Here is a 14,756-nt window from a genome sequence, read left to right on the forward strand (position 1 = left end):
ACCTTTGAACCAGGGCAGTACGTTTGGCTGAAACTCTGACTAAACAGGCAGCTGTCCCTCAGGCGCCGGAGACCCCCTAAGTTGGCCCCCAAATTCTACGGGCCTTTCAAGATCCTAAGGAAGATAGGAAAGGTAGCTTATCAACTCGAGCTTCCGAAGCACAGTAGGATCCACGACATCTTCCATGTATCCCTCTTAAAACTTTATGATGGCACTCCTCCCATCCATGTACCTCCCCTACCCCCTTTGCAGGATGGTAAACCTATCCTCCAGCCTGGTGCCCTCGTCCGGTCCCGCGTCCATCAAGGCACCTTCGAGGTTTTAGTCGAATGGGAGGGACTACCCCCAGCAGAGGCAACTTGGATCCCCTGGACCGTCCTCCACAATGCTTATCCAGACCTCGAGCTTGAGGACAAGCTCGTAGTCCAGGAGGGAAGTGATGTTATGAGCACGCGCACCACACGGCAGCAGTTGAGGCAGCAGCGCACACTTGATAGGCACCGCACGGCAGCGGCACCATGAGCCGCGCGGTAGCGGCACCACGCGCAGCACGCAGCACTGCGCGCATGCACCGCGCGGCGGTGGCACCTCGCGCAGCGCGCAGTACCGCGCGGCGGCGGCACCTCGCGCAGCGTACAGCACCGCGCGCGCCGCATGGCGGCGGCACCATGTGCCGCGCGTACGCACACTGGCAGCAGCAGCAGAGCAGGGCCCACATGACAGCTCATAGGGTGGGCCCACCCTTATCCGGAGACGTCAAGAGATCGCACCTTACCCCTTATCCCTTATCCCATTCTCCCTTATCTTATCCCCTAGTCTTAGACGGAATTGTAGTACCATTAAAAGTAAGTAGTCTAATTAGAAGTAGGAGTTTTAAGTCCGCTAGGACTAGCCTAGCCTAATCCAACAAGGAAACCTCCTCTTGTAATCGCCTATTTAAGGAGGCGCTATTATTGAATAAAGGCATCGAATTTTTCAGTCAAGAAAGGAAGTAGAGGAGAGTTCAGTGATCTCTTGAACAAATCACCCCTGAGATCGTCAAAATAGGGCCTGTATGCAAGGCCAAGGGCAAGGAAAGGTCTGAGGCTCCGAAGGCGGAACGACCCGTGACACGATCCTACGCTCGGGCCCATAACAAACTCTCTTTCGCTTCTCAACACCACCGCACTTGCATTCTCTTTTGGATTAACTACCATTTGTGAGGGTAGTTTCCCGGAGTTCTGTGCCTCCAACTTGCTGATGGAAGTGGCAAGTTGGCTAATTTGGTTCCCCAAATTCTGAATGCTAGCTCTCGTTTCCTGCTGAAATTGCTGAGTATTAGTAGCTAGAGCCTTAACTATTTCATCCAAAGACACACCTGAATTCGGGGGTTGGCCTTGCGCTGTGATGGGTGTTGAAAACTGGGGCTGTCGACTGAAAAATTAGGGCTGATATTTCTACTGTCCTCCTTGGGTCCTGTAGCTAAAGTTTGGATGATCTCTCCACCCCCGATTGTAATGATTGGAGTAAGGATCATACTTTCATTGAGGCTGGCCTGGGAATCCTCCCACGGCATTGACTTGCTGCATTGGGCCATCTTGTAGTGATGGACACATGTCCGTAGGATGTCCAGGGTTCGAACAGATACCACACACCCTAGCAGTTTGTAACTGTCCTGCTGCGAGCTGCTTAACCAAGGCAGTTAAATCAGAAATCTGGTTTTCTAAATTTGCATGGCTTACCTCGTTAACCCTTCTAATGGTACCTTCTTTCGTTGTACCAAATTGTTGAGAATTTTCGGCCATATTGGAGATTAATTCCCTAGCCGCTTTAGGTGTCTTGTTCACTAGAGCTCCTCCACTAGCTACATCGACCATACTTCTATCCATGGGCTGAATCCCTTCATAGAAGTATTGGATTAACAATTGTTCAGGAATTTGGTGGTGGGGACAACTAGCAACAAGTTGCTTAAACCTTTCCCAATATTCATATAATGTCTCACCACCAAACTGCCAAACTCCACATATTTCTTTTCTTATATTTGCAGCCCGGGACGCAGGAAAATATTTATCTAAAAATATCCTATTCATTTCATCCCATGTGCGTACTGAACCGGGAGGGAGAATATACAACCAATCCTTTGCTTTATCTCTTAAAGTAAATGGAAAGGCTATGAGTTTTACCTGGTCATCGGTCACACCGTGGGGTTTCATGCTTGAACAGATGACATGAAATTCCTTTAGATGTTTGTGAGGGTCCTTACCTAGGAAACCATGAAACAGAGGTAATAATTGAATCAAACCAGATTTGAGTTCAAAGGCTACCTCAAGAGTGGGGTACGCGATGCATAAGGGCTGTTGGTTCATAATTGGTGCAGCCAACTCCCTTAATGCCCTCTCTCTGTCAGCCATTCTTTCTACTTCTTCGAAGATGGGAAAATCACAAGTGGGTAGATCGAGATCTGTGTTCACCCTTTTAGGTGAACGATCCTTCCTTTGCTTAGCCTCCTTCCTTAACCGACGGGTGGTCCTCTCAATTTCGGGGTTGTACTCGAGTTCACCTCGTTGAGAAGCACGAGTCATAAAACAAGAAGGTTAACAAAAAGAAGGTAATAGCTAAGAAATTAATGTTGCTCCCCGGCAACGGCGCCAAAATTTTGACGGGTTTGTCGAAACCCTCAAAATTATTACTAGTCTCACAATAAAATATTTGCAGTAAAAGTTGTTCTAGGTCAAATCCCACAGGGAGCAAATCAATAATCTCTTAGCCGAATGGGTAAAGTAATTGTGTGGGAAAATTAAATAACTAAAATTAAAAGAATAACAACCTAAACAAACAAGAGAAAATCAGTCTTACCGAATTCTGGTTCAAGGGTTCGGGTTGAATCGGTTGGCCATCGATCCTAGGTACACTTCAGCATTCTCGCAATTCAAGCATTTAACCCTAGATTTATTTGGATAGCCATAATAAACCTTGTGTTTTCCTAATTCAGTTGACCAAACCCAGCATTCGATCAACACTTATCATCACTCAACTGGGTACGATAGCGTTCCATGTTAAATAGTGATAGCATTAAGATTTGTGAAAACAGTTAAACCAGAATAACAATAATTGAGATAGCTGCAATTATTGAATCTTGCTCCATTGATTCCTTTAGATTGAATCATTTTAAAACATTGGTCAAAGGCTGTCACGAACAATTGACCCAAAAAGATATCAACCTAATTGCTACTTGCACCATTATTCGTGACAATTACGGATCACCAAAATCATGGATAACAGTAGGAAAATCAACATTAATTTAGTTTGTCAAACTAATTAACATCAACATCCAATAAAAATATGCACAAGAATCAATGAATACTTGAATTAAAAAGCAAGAAAATAAATTAACTACAGAACCTCACAATGACACAATCGAACCTCCCCCCTTGAACCAGAAAAAGAAGCTTAGCTGCTCATGATCTGCGCAATCTCCATGCTTTTCTTCTCCATAGCCGAACTTCCTTCTTGAGCTTCTTGGTCTTCTTGATGATCTCTTGGATCTGAGAGTGAGTGATGCTAGAGCTGGTTCGCCCCCCTCTTTATATAGCCAAAGGAGAGGGCTGTTTTCCAACTCCTTCTAGGAGATCATCTTATCTTTAGGGAGTCTTGATCTTCTTTGAACTAATCCTATCCTATTTCTTATCTAATCCCCAACCTTCTTGTCCTTATAGGATTACATTCAAAGTTTAGATCTAATAAGACTCTCTCCCTCTTGGGAGATTACATTCGAATTAGGACTCTAGACTCTTGCATCCGAGTTGGGCTTCTCTGCTACTTGGGCTGCTTCCAGGTTCTTCTGCGAGTTGGGCTTCAGCTGTTAAATGGGCCTGGCTGCGAATTTACTCCGACTTTGGGCCCGATTTCGTACTCGGTGCAGGCAGAATCAGTCAAAACCCAAAACAGTAAAGTTGTGGGCCTTTATTTTTTCTTTCTAATTATTTTTGAATTGCCCAATTTGGAGTCCGGAACTGTGAGTTAGGCCCAAATCACTGACTGTCGCCGAAACTGTGCAAAATCACCCGAATTGGCCTGTTTCCTTCCAAATGCCTTCTTTATTGCCCTGAATCGAAATACAAGAGTAATGAGTGCATTTAAGTGCAAAAGTAGTGTAAAAGGATGAAATTAAGGGGACAAAATAAGGTTCTTCTAAGTCTCATAAAAAATATGATTTTCTAAATAGGGAATGCGATTCCCAGTTGATGGGAGAGAAAAAATTTTTGAAATTCGCCCCCTTATTCCGCAATCTTTGTGCATCCATAGGATGGATCTCTCATCCCTTCAAAATAAACAAAAAAAGTGAAACAAACAATAAAAATAAAAAATATATAAATGGAAAATAATGAGAACTGATACAACAATTTCCCTTTTATATTGGCTTGTTTTGGTGCTTGGTTATTATTATCATAGTGGTTTATTCTTGTTTGTTGGAGATACCATGTGGACCCCACCTATTGGACCCGGGAAAGGGATGCTTAACCCTTTCCCTCTCCCATCCAAGTCTTACCCGGACTGGTTTTGCCAATGCCTTGGGTCTTGGAGTCACTATTGAACTAAAATATTTTTGATGCCACTCTCAGAGGTCCCATCACCTCCATTTCCATAACTGATGGGTGGCGACTCCGCTTCCAGCCGAAGTGGTAAGTTAGCCGGTTTTTCCGATATTCACAATGATGATACTAAAATTAATGTTGTTCTTAACTTTTTGCCACTCTCCATCAATTAGTTTATCATGAATTACAACATGAATAAGCTAAAAGTTAGCCTTTAGGAACTCAGCAATATGTTGTAGAGGGCTGTAGAACTGATTAAGAAGGATAAGCTAATTGCCATGCTTGTTGAAGGTGGAAAATCGGGCAAGAAAAAGCGGAAGGCAAAGAAGAAGCCTCAGAAGAAGTTTAGCAAACCTAAAAAGTAGAAGAAGGACAAGGCATCAGATGCATGTCACTTCTGCAAGTAGACCGACCACTAGAAGAGGAATTGTCCTCAATATCTGCAGACCAAGAAGCAGGGTAATTTCGAATCCTTTATCATAGAAACTAATTTATTGGACACTTCTCCTTCTTCGTGTATTGACTCCGATGTACTACTTGAGGTGACCGCGGTAGATGAGGGACTCTATCTCGTTTTTCAACTCGTAGCAATCCTCGGTGTCATGGCCAGTGCCACAGTGGTATTTGTAGTACTTCTTTAAGTTTCCCCTCTTGGGGTTTCTCTTCAACTTTTTAGGCCACTTTACATACTCCTCCTTGTCGACCTGTGATAACTGATAACTCTACATTTTGATGCCTTAAGGGCATCAATTCAAGGGTATTTTTGGCCTTAGAATAGTCAAGATGTGCCCTTTCCCCAGTTAAATGCAATGTTGTGGCCTCTAAGGGTCTCTATGCAAATTCTAGGGAAAACTGGGAAGTTTTCATTGATGAAATACATGTTTTGGGAAGCTGGTGTGAAGTCCAACTAAGAGAAGGGGTGTTTTTGTGAGAAACTAAAAGCAAGTAGGCGCTTCCTAGCTGCTAAACCCAATTCGGAACCCCTCCTACTATATTAGCATGTTTCCCATGTCTTAGCAAATTCTAAGGCGCCTTTTAACCCATTCCTTTCACTCTTAACAAACCCTAGCCGCCCCTAACCACTAAATCTGGATCTAAGTATATATTAATTTTTCATTTGCTTCCCTGTGGATACGACCCGTTCTCACCCATTTACAACGTTAGCAGTTGTTTGAGAAATGGTAAAAATGATAAATGTTTAAACTGGTGCTCTAGAGTGTTTAATGACGCGCTTCCAAACACACCAAGTTTTTGGCGCCGTTGCCGAGGAAGCAACGGAGAAAAAATTTTATTTGCTTTACCCGGATCTGTTTCATTATCTTTTTATTTATTCTTGTTTGATTATTTGATCCATAATTTCATTTTAATTCTTGTTTCTCTTTGATTCTACAGGATGAAATAGCGAAAGGTGGGGTACCGAAGCGTTGCGGGACTACGAGACAAAAGAGAAGAGAAGAGAAATTGGATTGCATTTCAGGTGTAGTCGTCCCATTTTATTTTTAATTTTCTTTGTTTTTATTTTTGAACTTTTTTTTTGTAGAATAGTGATTTTTGAATTTTTAATTAATTTTTTTCTAGATTCGATTTATTTTTTTAGTATTATTTTTCTTTAGTTTTGTTTCCAGATCTATTCTTTTCTTCATTTTAATTTCTTGTTCAAATTTCTATTTTATTTGGTTTTGTGTTTTTCTTTTATTTAAAAAAAACCAAAAAAAGAAAAAAATATTTCATCTATTTTATTTTATTTATTGCAGCATAATTTTATTTTGTTTATTTTATTTTTGGTTTAATTTTTAGAGTAGCAATTTTGTTGTTATAATTTATTTTGGTAGTTGTTAATCTTTTTAGCATAATTATTTCTTTATTTTTTGTTTGTTATAATTATTTGTTTCCTTATTTAATTTCCTTTTTATTAGTGTTTTAATTGAATAATCAATTGTTAAAAAAAAGGAAACTGTCCAAATTTTCAAATTTTGAATTTAATTTTAAAATTAGAATTAAAATTTAATTTTAAATTCAAATCTGAATTTGAATTTGAATTTGAATTTCAAATTTCAAAATTTGAATTTGAATTTGAATTTCATATTTCGAAATTTAAATTTAAATTTTAGAATTTCACAAAAAATAAAAGATAAATAAATAAATAAAATTGAAAATAAAATTAATTTAATTTTTACATTCCAGCATTTAGGGTTTCATATTCTAGAGCATGCATCACATAGGTTTATTTAATTAATTATCATAGCTAGTTGTGAATGTGTTAGGTTTTCCTTCTTTTTATTATTTTAATTGCTTCTCTTGCTTATTTTTTTTTATTCTTTTATGTTATATTACTGAATTGCATTTTAGAGATAATTGTTCATGCATTGTAGTTAGTTGCATTTGCTTTATTTATTTTGTCTTCCCGTTAATCTACATAAGGGAAATTCCATTTAAATAAGATAAGGTGGGGATTTCATCACCCTTCCTTGGCCCAAAAATCACCACCCTTAACGTGTGGTTCACCCTAACCCTAATTTAAAATTTGGATAGCATGATCCTTTAGAGAAGCCTCACATTTGGTTCAAAGGTGTGCTGAATTTTAGGAAAGCTTGTGATTACTTTCCATAATCGATGGTTGGTGTCTAAGGAAAGATGTTAAACGGCTACGCCAGAGCGGGTTTTGTGGTTACATAATTAGGACATTGTGAGAGAAAGGGGAGCCACCCACATTCCCACCTCTTACCTGGCTAACCAAAGGATGTGGTGTAATTCCAGTGAACCTAAAAGGATTCACATTGGTTGAACCACTAGTTTAGGAAACCTTAGGGCAGCCCTACGTCGTGTGGTTGATTTGTTTGCATTTCTTTGAAAGTTTAAAAATACAAATTTGAATTTAAATTTTAGGAATTTAAATTTCAAAATTTGAATTTGAATTTAAATTTCAAAAAATTTAAATTTCGAATTTAAAAAAAAAAAGAGATCAAAAATAAAAAAAAAAATAATTAAAAAAATAAGAAAAAAAGAAAATTTCAAAATTTGAGTTTAAATTTCAGAATTTAAATTTCAAAATCCAAACTTGAAATTAAAATTCAAAAATTTAAATTTCAAATTTCAAAAAAAAAAGAAAAAGGGGGTCAAAACAAAATAAGAAAAAAATTGAATTCAATGCGGGAGTTTGTGGAATGAGAGACTACTTCCAACCTGAGCCATAGATAGATTGGAAACATGTGTCTAGACAACTAGACATGATTAATGGGATGGCCCACAGAATTGACCAAGTCCTTGCTTGTCGTCAACAAAGTGGCCCATACCCAACCTTGTCATCCTATCCATCATGTTCCATCTGTGCAAGCCCAGCCCATCATGTTAGCCAGTGCCCTGCAGCAAGCCCTTGTCAACCAGTCAGTCCAAACCAAGTACATGCGGCCAACAGATTTGTCCAACCCAAAGCTAACCCATTCTTTAGTCCATATAATCCTGGGTGGGAAAATCAACCCAACTTCACCTATAGGGCCCAAGTCCAAGAAAACCCCCTACTAGATGTGCACTCTCAATGGTCTGAAGGCCAGACCCACTAGGAGTACAATGATTACCCTGGGACTCAACCAGCTCAACCATGTCAAACATACACATAGTCCCAGTAGTACCTTTCATCTAACTCTATGGCCCAGCAATTTCAGAGGCCACAAAGGCAGACCCAATTCCAGCAGATGTATCTTAGGAACCAATCGGCCCAACTGTATCAGGCTTACCCTCAACCTCCTCAAACTCGTACAGTAGATGACCAATTCATGCAGCTTCAGCAGTTGATCCTAAATCAGCAATAGTCCATCGATAGATTAGAGAGCCAAATAGGACAGCTGGCAAAAGCCAAGGTGAGGAGAGAAGTAGGGCAAATACCGTGTCAACCGGTTGCGAATCCTAGAAATCAGCCATAGGGTTTTCCTCCACAACAAATTCAACCACCTCTTAAGAACCCTCAGCGTGAAAATGACAAAGCTATTGCAACCTTAAGGAGTGGAAGACCCTAAGTTGGGGGGAGAAGAAAAAGGAAAGGAAACTTTAGAAGAAGAACCTTTAGTGAACCAACTCATAGTTCCCTTTCCAACTGTACTCATAGTCGGGCCAGTGCAAAAGAAGAAAGAGACTCACAACAAGGAGAGCAGGGAAGTACATATTAACTTCCCTCTCCTAGGCACGATCCAACATGTCCCAGCCTATGCCAAGTTTTTAAAAGAGTCGTGTACTCAAATGATGGAGCCACGATCGGCCCCACAAAGAATAATGCTCTCAGCAGATGTTAGTACAACTCTCCTAAACCACTTTCCCCGAAAAATGAAAGACCTTAGTGCTCCTCTCACAAGCTGTGTCATCTTTGGAATCACCTTCGATCAGGCCTTATTGGATCTAGGGGTCAGTATAAATATGCTTTTGTCCATTCATGACAGGTTCAGGATCGGCGAGTTAGAAACTACCCCGGTAATTCTGCAACTCGCTGATTGGTTGTCACTTCCTAGTGGATTTCATCATCCCAGGCATAACCCTAACCGAGGAACTGAACCACATCCTGATAATCTTAAGATGTCCATTTCTAGCGACAGCCAATACAAACATCAACTATAAATTGGGAGAAGTGGGCATTTCATTAGGGGAGCAGAAAGTCCGGTTAAATGTTTTTAGTGCCTCTAAGTATCCCAACCTAGGGGAAGATTTAAGGTAGATATAGTGGATGAGTTTTTAAATGACCTGTCTACCCCTTGGTTAGCCCAATCTGAGCCCTACCTGTCAGAAGATGAAAGTGAGTCGGGGAGTATAGATGGGAATAGTGCATAAATGTGTCTAGCTGAAGACGTTAAACTTAACGCTGGTTGGGAGGCAACCCAATGTAGTTTTCAGTTGATTTTTGTCTGTAGCATTAGAATTGTTGTTTCTTTTCTTGATTTGAGACCAGGTGGTAGACCTTGAATCCCTTAGGAAAACCTATTAATTGTTTCCTTTAGCCGAAGTCCTTTTGCAACATCCTAGCCATGCCACTAGGTACAATGGAATTTAAGTTGGGAGTGAGGAAAGAGAGAGAGAAGAATGAAAAAAAAATGAGAAGCTAAGCCTTTAAATATGCAGAATTAAAATTTTACTAAAAAATTTTAAAATTTTTTCCATTCAAAGAGATTCCCAAATAGAAAAAGTTAAGGAAACTGATAAAAGAATATTGGATTTTGTAGAAATTGGTAGCAAGTGATAGGAGTCAAAATTGGACTTATTTGAATGTTGTCGAAATCGTTTAGAAATTGGAAAATACTCCCAAGTTTTCCCCTGACAAGATAACAAGAGAAAGATGGAGAAATTAGACAAAAATTTTTCAAATTGTTAGAAACAGTGGACTACCTTGAATAGTGTTGCAAAAAAAAACAAAGGAAAGGTCAATGGGCACCCTAGACTTTGTAACTGGGTCTCCTCACCTATGTCAAGTGTCGAGATTCACATTAAATGGAAAAGGGAATGCCAAAGACACTTACCTAACACATAGTAATCGGGTGTCTTCACCTAAGGCAAGTGTCGAGATTCGCGTCAGACGGTGGAAGGTAACAAAAAAATGCATATCAAGTTCAGGGGTAGAAATCTATTGTAAAAAAAATGATAAGAAGAATATATGTCTAATTTTAAAATCAATCTCAAATTATCAAGATAGTCTGCAAATGGAAGGGTAAATAAGATTTTTAAGCCAAGTTTCTGTAATATTCAAAGAAAGACAATTTTACGCCTTAGGCCCAATACTGCTCTATATAGAGTTTGAGAATGCTAGAATCAGGATGCTTGACTAATTCTGTCAGGAAGGATCTTGAGACGGGAAAGATCTCTATGATTAGTATAATTTTAAGGCTGCATAGCTAAGGGACTAGCAAAGTTTAAGTTGGGGGGTGTGATAACTCTGCATTTTGATGCCTTAAAGGCATCAGTTCAGGGGTATTTTCGGCCTTAGAATAGTCAAGATGTGCTCTTTTTCTAGTTAAATGCAATGTTGTGGCCTCTAAGGGTCTCTGTGCAAATTATGGGGAAAACTGAGAAGTTTGAAATGCAGATTTTGGGAAGTTGGTGTAAAGTCCAGTTGAGAGGGGGTGTTTTTGTGAAATCCTAGGGCACCCCTCCTACTACTAAACCCAGTTTGGTGCCCCTCCTACTGTATTAGCATGCTCCCCACGCCTTAGCAAATCCTAGGGTGCCTTTTACTCCAGTCTTTTCACTCTTAACAAACCCTAGCTGTCCCTAATTGCTAAATCCTCACCTTTCATTCCTTCTAATCTCCACCATCCATTCTAGAGCACTCTCTTTTTAGCATTCTAACCCTAGGAGCCACCTAACTTCTAATCTTCACCATTCAGCCTTTAGCCATTAAATCTCAGCCTTACATAATATTGGGTGCCCTCTTGTTTTCTTTTCAGCCTTAGGATCACCCTACATCCTAACCGCCCCCCTCTTTCTCTCTAATTCTAGTTATATCCACCCTTTTTTATAAAAAGGACCCTAGGGGCCCTAGAGAAGGGGTTGGTCAATTCACCCAGTTAACAAGGCTAAGGTTTCTTGAGGAGTTCAAGGGTTGTAGAAGGGGAGGACGCACAGATCTTGTCAGGAGGGGCTCCTATAAGTTGCTTAACCATTCTGCAACTACCACCACTGGATCTGATCAACCATTCTTTTCTTTTCTTTATTTTATTTTCTATTATTTTTATTTCTGCAATCTTTTAGATTTAATTCTTGTTCGTTTCTTTGTTTTGCAGATCTGAATTCATTCGATTCAAGGCTAAGGTGTCTCGAGGGTTGTAGAAAGGACGGATGTCTGGTTCTTGTCAGGAGGGGTTTCTGCAAGCTGTCTGGCAGATCTGCAGCTATCGCCACCGAATCCGGATTCTGGATCATTTTTTTATTTATTTCTTTTATTCCCTTTGTTGATTCCCATACTTTATTAAATTCTGATTTTTATTTATTGTCTTGTTTAAATTTGAAACATTTAATTTCAGCAACAATAGATTTTATTTTTGTATTTCCTGCCATTCCCAATTGCATTCTCTTGACCAGATCTAAGTATATCATATTTTTTCACTTGCTTCCCTATGGATATGACCCATTCTCACTCATTTACTACAATAGTAATTGTTTGAGAAACAGTAAAAATTATAAATGTTTAAACTGGTGTTCTAGAGTGTTTAACGATGCGCTTCCGGACACACCAATAACTCTGTAGTTTGATGCCTTAAGGGAATCGTTTCAGGGGTATTTTAGGCCTTAGAATAGTCAAAATGTCCCCTTTTCCCAGTTAAATTCAATATTGTGACCTCTAAGGGTCTCTGTGCAAATCTTGTGGAAAAATGAGGAGGTTTCATGGCTGAAATGCAGTTTTTGGGAAGCTGGTGTGAAGTCCAACTGAGAAAGGGGGTATTTTTGTGAAAAACTGAGCATAGGAGGGCGCCTCCTACCTGCTAAACCCAGAATGGTGCCCCTCCAACTGTATTAGCATACTCCCCACTCCTTAGAAAACCATAGGGTGCCTTTCTACTCCTTTTCATCCTTATCAAACTCTAGCTCCCACTAACTGCTTAATCTCCACCATCCATCCCTTCTAATCTCCACCATCCATTTTTGGGCGCCCAAATCTCAGCCCTACAAAATATTGGGTGCCCTCTCCTTCTCATCTCAGCCTTAGGATCACCTTAGAACCATCATAACCCTTCATTCTAAACCCTAGGGCACCCATATTTTTGCTAAAACCCAGCTACCACCCCCCTCTTTCTCTCTAATCCCAGTTTTATCCATCCTTCTCTATAAAAAGGACCCAAGGGCTCTTGAGAAAGGGTTGGATTCTGCCCCCAGGTAAGATAGAAGGCTAACCTTGAGAAGTTCAAGGGTAGAGGAAGAGGAGAATGCCTAGGCAAGAGGAGGGGTTCCTGCTTGCAGTTCGCCTAGCCACTATTGCCACCTCTGGATTCGGATCCCAAGCACTTTACTTTCATTTTAGATTTAATTTCCAATTCTGATTTTTTCTTTCTACAAATTATTTTTATCTAGTTTAATTTTTGTTTTCTTTTCTACAGATTTGGGATTTGGCTAGGTAAGACGGAAGAACTAGCTCGAGGAGTTCGAGGGTCAAAGGAGAGATCCGGAGACTGCTACCTCTGATCGAATTACAGACTTTTTATTTAGTTTCTTTTATTTATTTACTTCTATTATTTATTTATTCTTCTACACTTTTCACTTCCAGGTTTTTTCAAATTTTATTTTAATGGATTCCAGTTTAATTAATTAAAGTTTTGTGTTTCTACAACTTTCCATCATGTTATTTTGTTCGGACTAAAGTACATAGTGATTTTTCCCTCACTTCCTTGTGGATACGAACCCTTTCTCACCACTAACTGCGTTTGTAGTGTTTTGAGAATCGAAGAATTTTACAAATTTTGAAACTAGTGTTCCAAAGTGGTTAATGACATGGTTCCGCACACACCAAGTTTTTACTATTTCTTTTTCATTTTGTTCTTAGATTTTTTTTCTTTTAATTTCTTGAGCAAATTTCTAATTAGGATTATTAGGTTCTATTTTTTATTTTCAGATTAGAAACTCACTTTGTTTATTTTATTTTATTCTTTTTTACTACCGCATAATCTTCTTCTTTTTTTATTTTCGATTTAATCTTTAGAGTAGCAATTTTTCTAGTTAGAATTTATTTTTGTAGTTGTTATTTTTTTATCCTAATTAATTCTTTTATTTTATGTTTGCTATAATTATTTGTTGCTTTATTTAATTCCCCTTTTCTTAGTTAATTAATTGAATAAGTAATTGTTAATAGAAAATTATTCAAATTTTTGAATTTGAGTTTAAATTTCACATTTGAATTTAAATTTAAATTTTAATTCGAATCTGAATTAGAATTTGAATTTGAATTTGAATTTGAATTTAAATTTCAAAATTTAAATTTCAAATTTCAAATTTTAAAAAGAAATAAAAAAATTAAAAATTTTTGCATTTGCATTCCATCATTTAGGGTTTGATATTTTAGAGCGTGCATCATATAGGATTATTTAATTGTTGAAATTATCTTGTTAGCTGTGAATTTGTTAGGTTTTCTTTTCTTCATTATTTTAATTGTTCATTTTGCTGAATTAGTTTTATTTTATTATTTTATGTTAAATTGCTGAATTGCATATTAGAAATAATTGTTCATGCATTGTAATTAGTTGCATTTATTTTGTTTATTGTGTTTTTTTCGTTAATCCATTTAAGGGAAATCCAATTTAAATAAGATAAGGTGGGGATTTCATTACCCTTCCTTGGCCCAAAAACCACCATCCTTTCATCTGTGGTTCACCCTAAACCCTACTTTAAAATTTGGATAGCAAGATCCTTTAGGGAGCCTCACATTTGATTCAAAAGTGTGCTGAATTTTAGGGAAGCTTGTAATTACTTTCCATTACCGGCGGTTGGTGTCTAAGGAAAGAGGTTAAACGGCTAAGCCTAACCGGGTTTTGTGGTTACTGAATTAAGTCCTTACGAGAGCAAGGGGAGCCTCCCACATCCCCACCTCTTACTTGGCTAACCAAAGGAAGTGGTGTAATTCCAAGTGAAACTAAGAAGATTTACATTGGTTGAACCACTAGTTTAGGAAACCTTAGGTCATCCCGTAGGTCGTGTGTTTGATTTTCTTGCATTTTTGATAAAATTTAAAAATTCAAATTTGAGTTTGAGTTTCAGAATTTAAATATCAAAATCTAAATTTGAAATTAAAATTCAAAATTTAAATTTCAAATTTCAAATGAAAAGAAGAAAAAGGGGGGTTAAAACGAAATAAAATGAATTCAACGGCCGGAGTTTGTGGAATGAGAAACTACTTCCAACCTGAGGCACATATAGATTCGAACCATGTGTCTCAACAACTGGATAAGATTAATGGGATGGCCCAAAGACTTGATCAAGTCCTTGCATTTCATCAAGAAATTGGCCCATACCCAACCTTGTCATCCTACCCAACATGTTCCATCTATGCAAGCCAAACCCATCATGTTAGCCAGTACCCTGCGGTGAGCCCACGTCAACTAGTCATTCCAGACCAAGTACATGCAGCCAACAGATTTTTCCAACCTAATGTTAACCCATTCTTTGACCTATATAACCCTGGGTGGAAAAATCAACCCAACTTCACCTATAGGGCTCAAG

The 14,756-nt window shown here is 38.7% G+C and overlaps 1 non-coding gene across 1 annotated transcript; it reads left to right on the forward strand.

Moving 5' to 3' along the window:
• Nucleotides 1–1,914: 1,914 nt before the first annotated feature.
• LOC148789865 (small nucleolar RNA R71) lies at nucleotides 1,915–2,021 on the forward strand. Its single transcript, XR_016079967.1, has one exon. It is a non-coding gene; the product is annotated as a small nucleolar RNA R71 (small nucleolar RNA).
• Nucleotides 2,022–14,756: the final 12,735 nt, after the last annotated feature.

This window comes from Nelumbo nucifera, chromosome 8 (genome assembly GCF_055504915.1).
Source record: "Nelumbo nucifera cultivar China Antique chromosome 8, China Antique-T2T, whole genome shotgun sequence".
Lineage (NCBI taxonomy): Eukaryota > Viridiplantae > Streptophyta > Magnoliopsida > Proteales > Nelumbonaceae > Nelumbo > Nelumbo nucifera.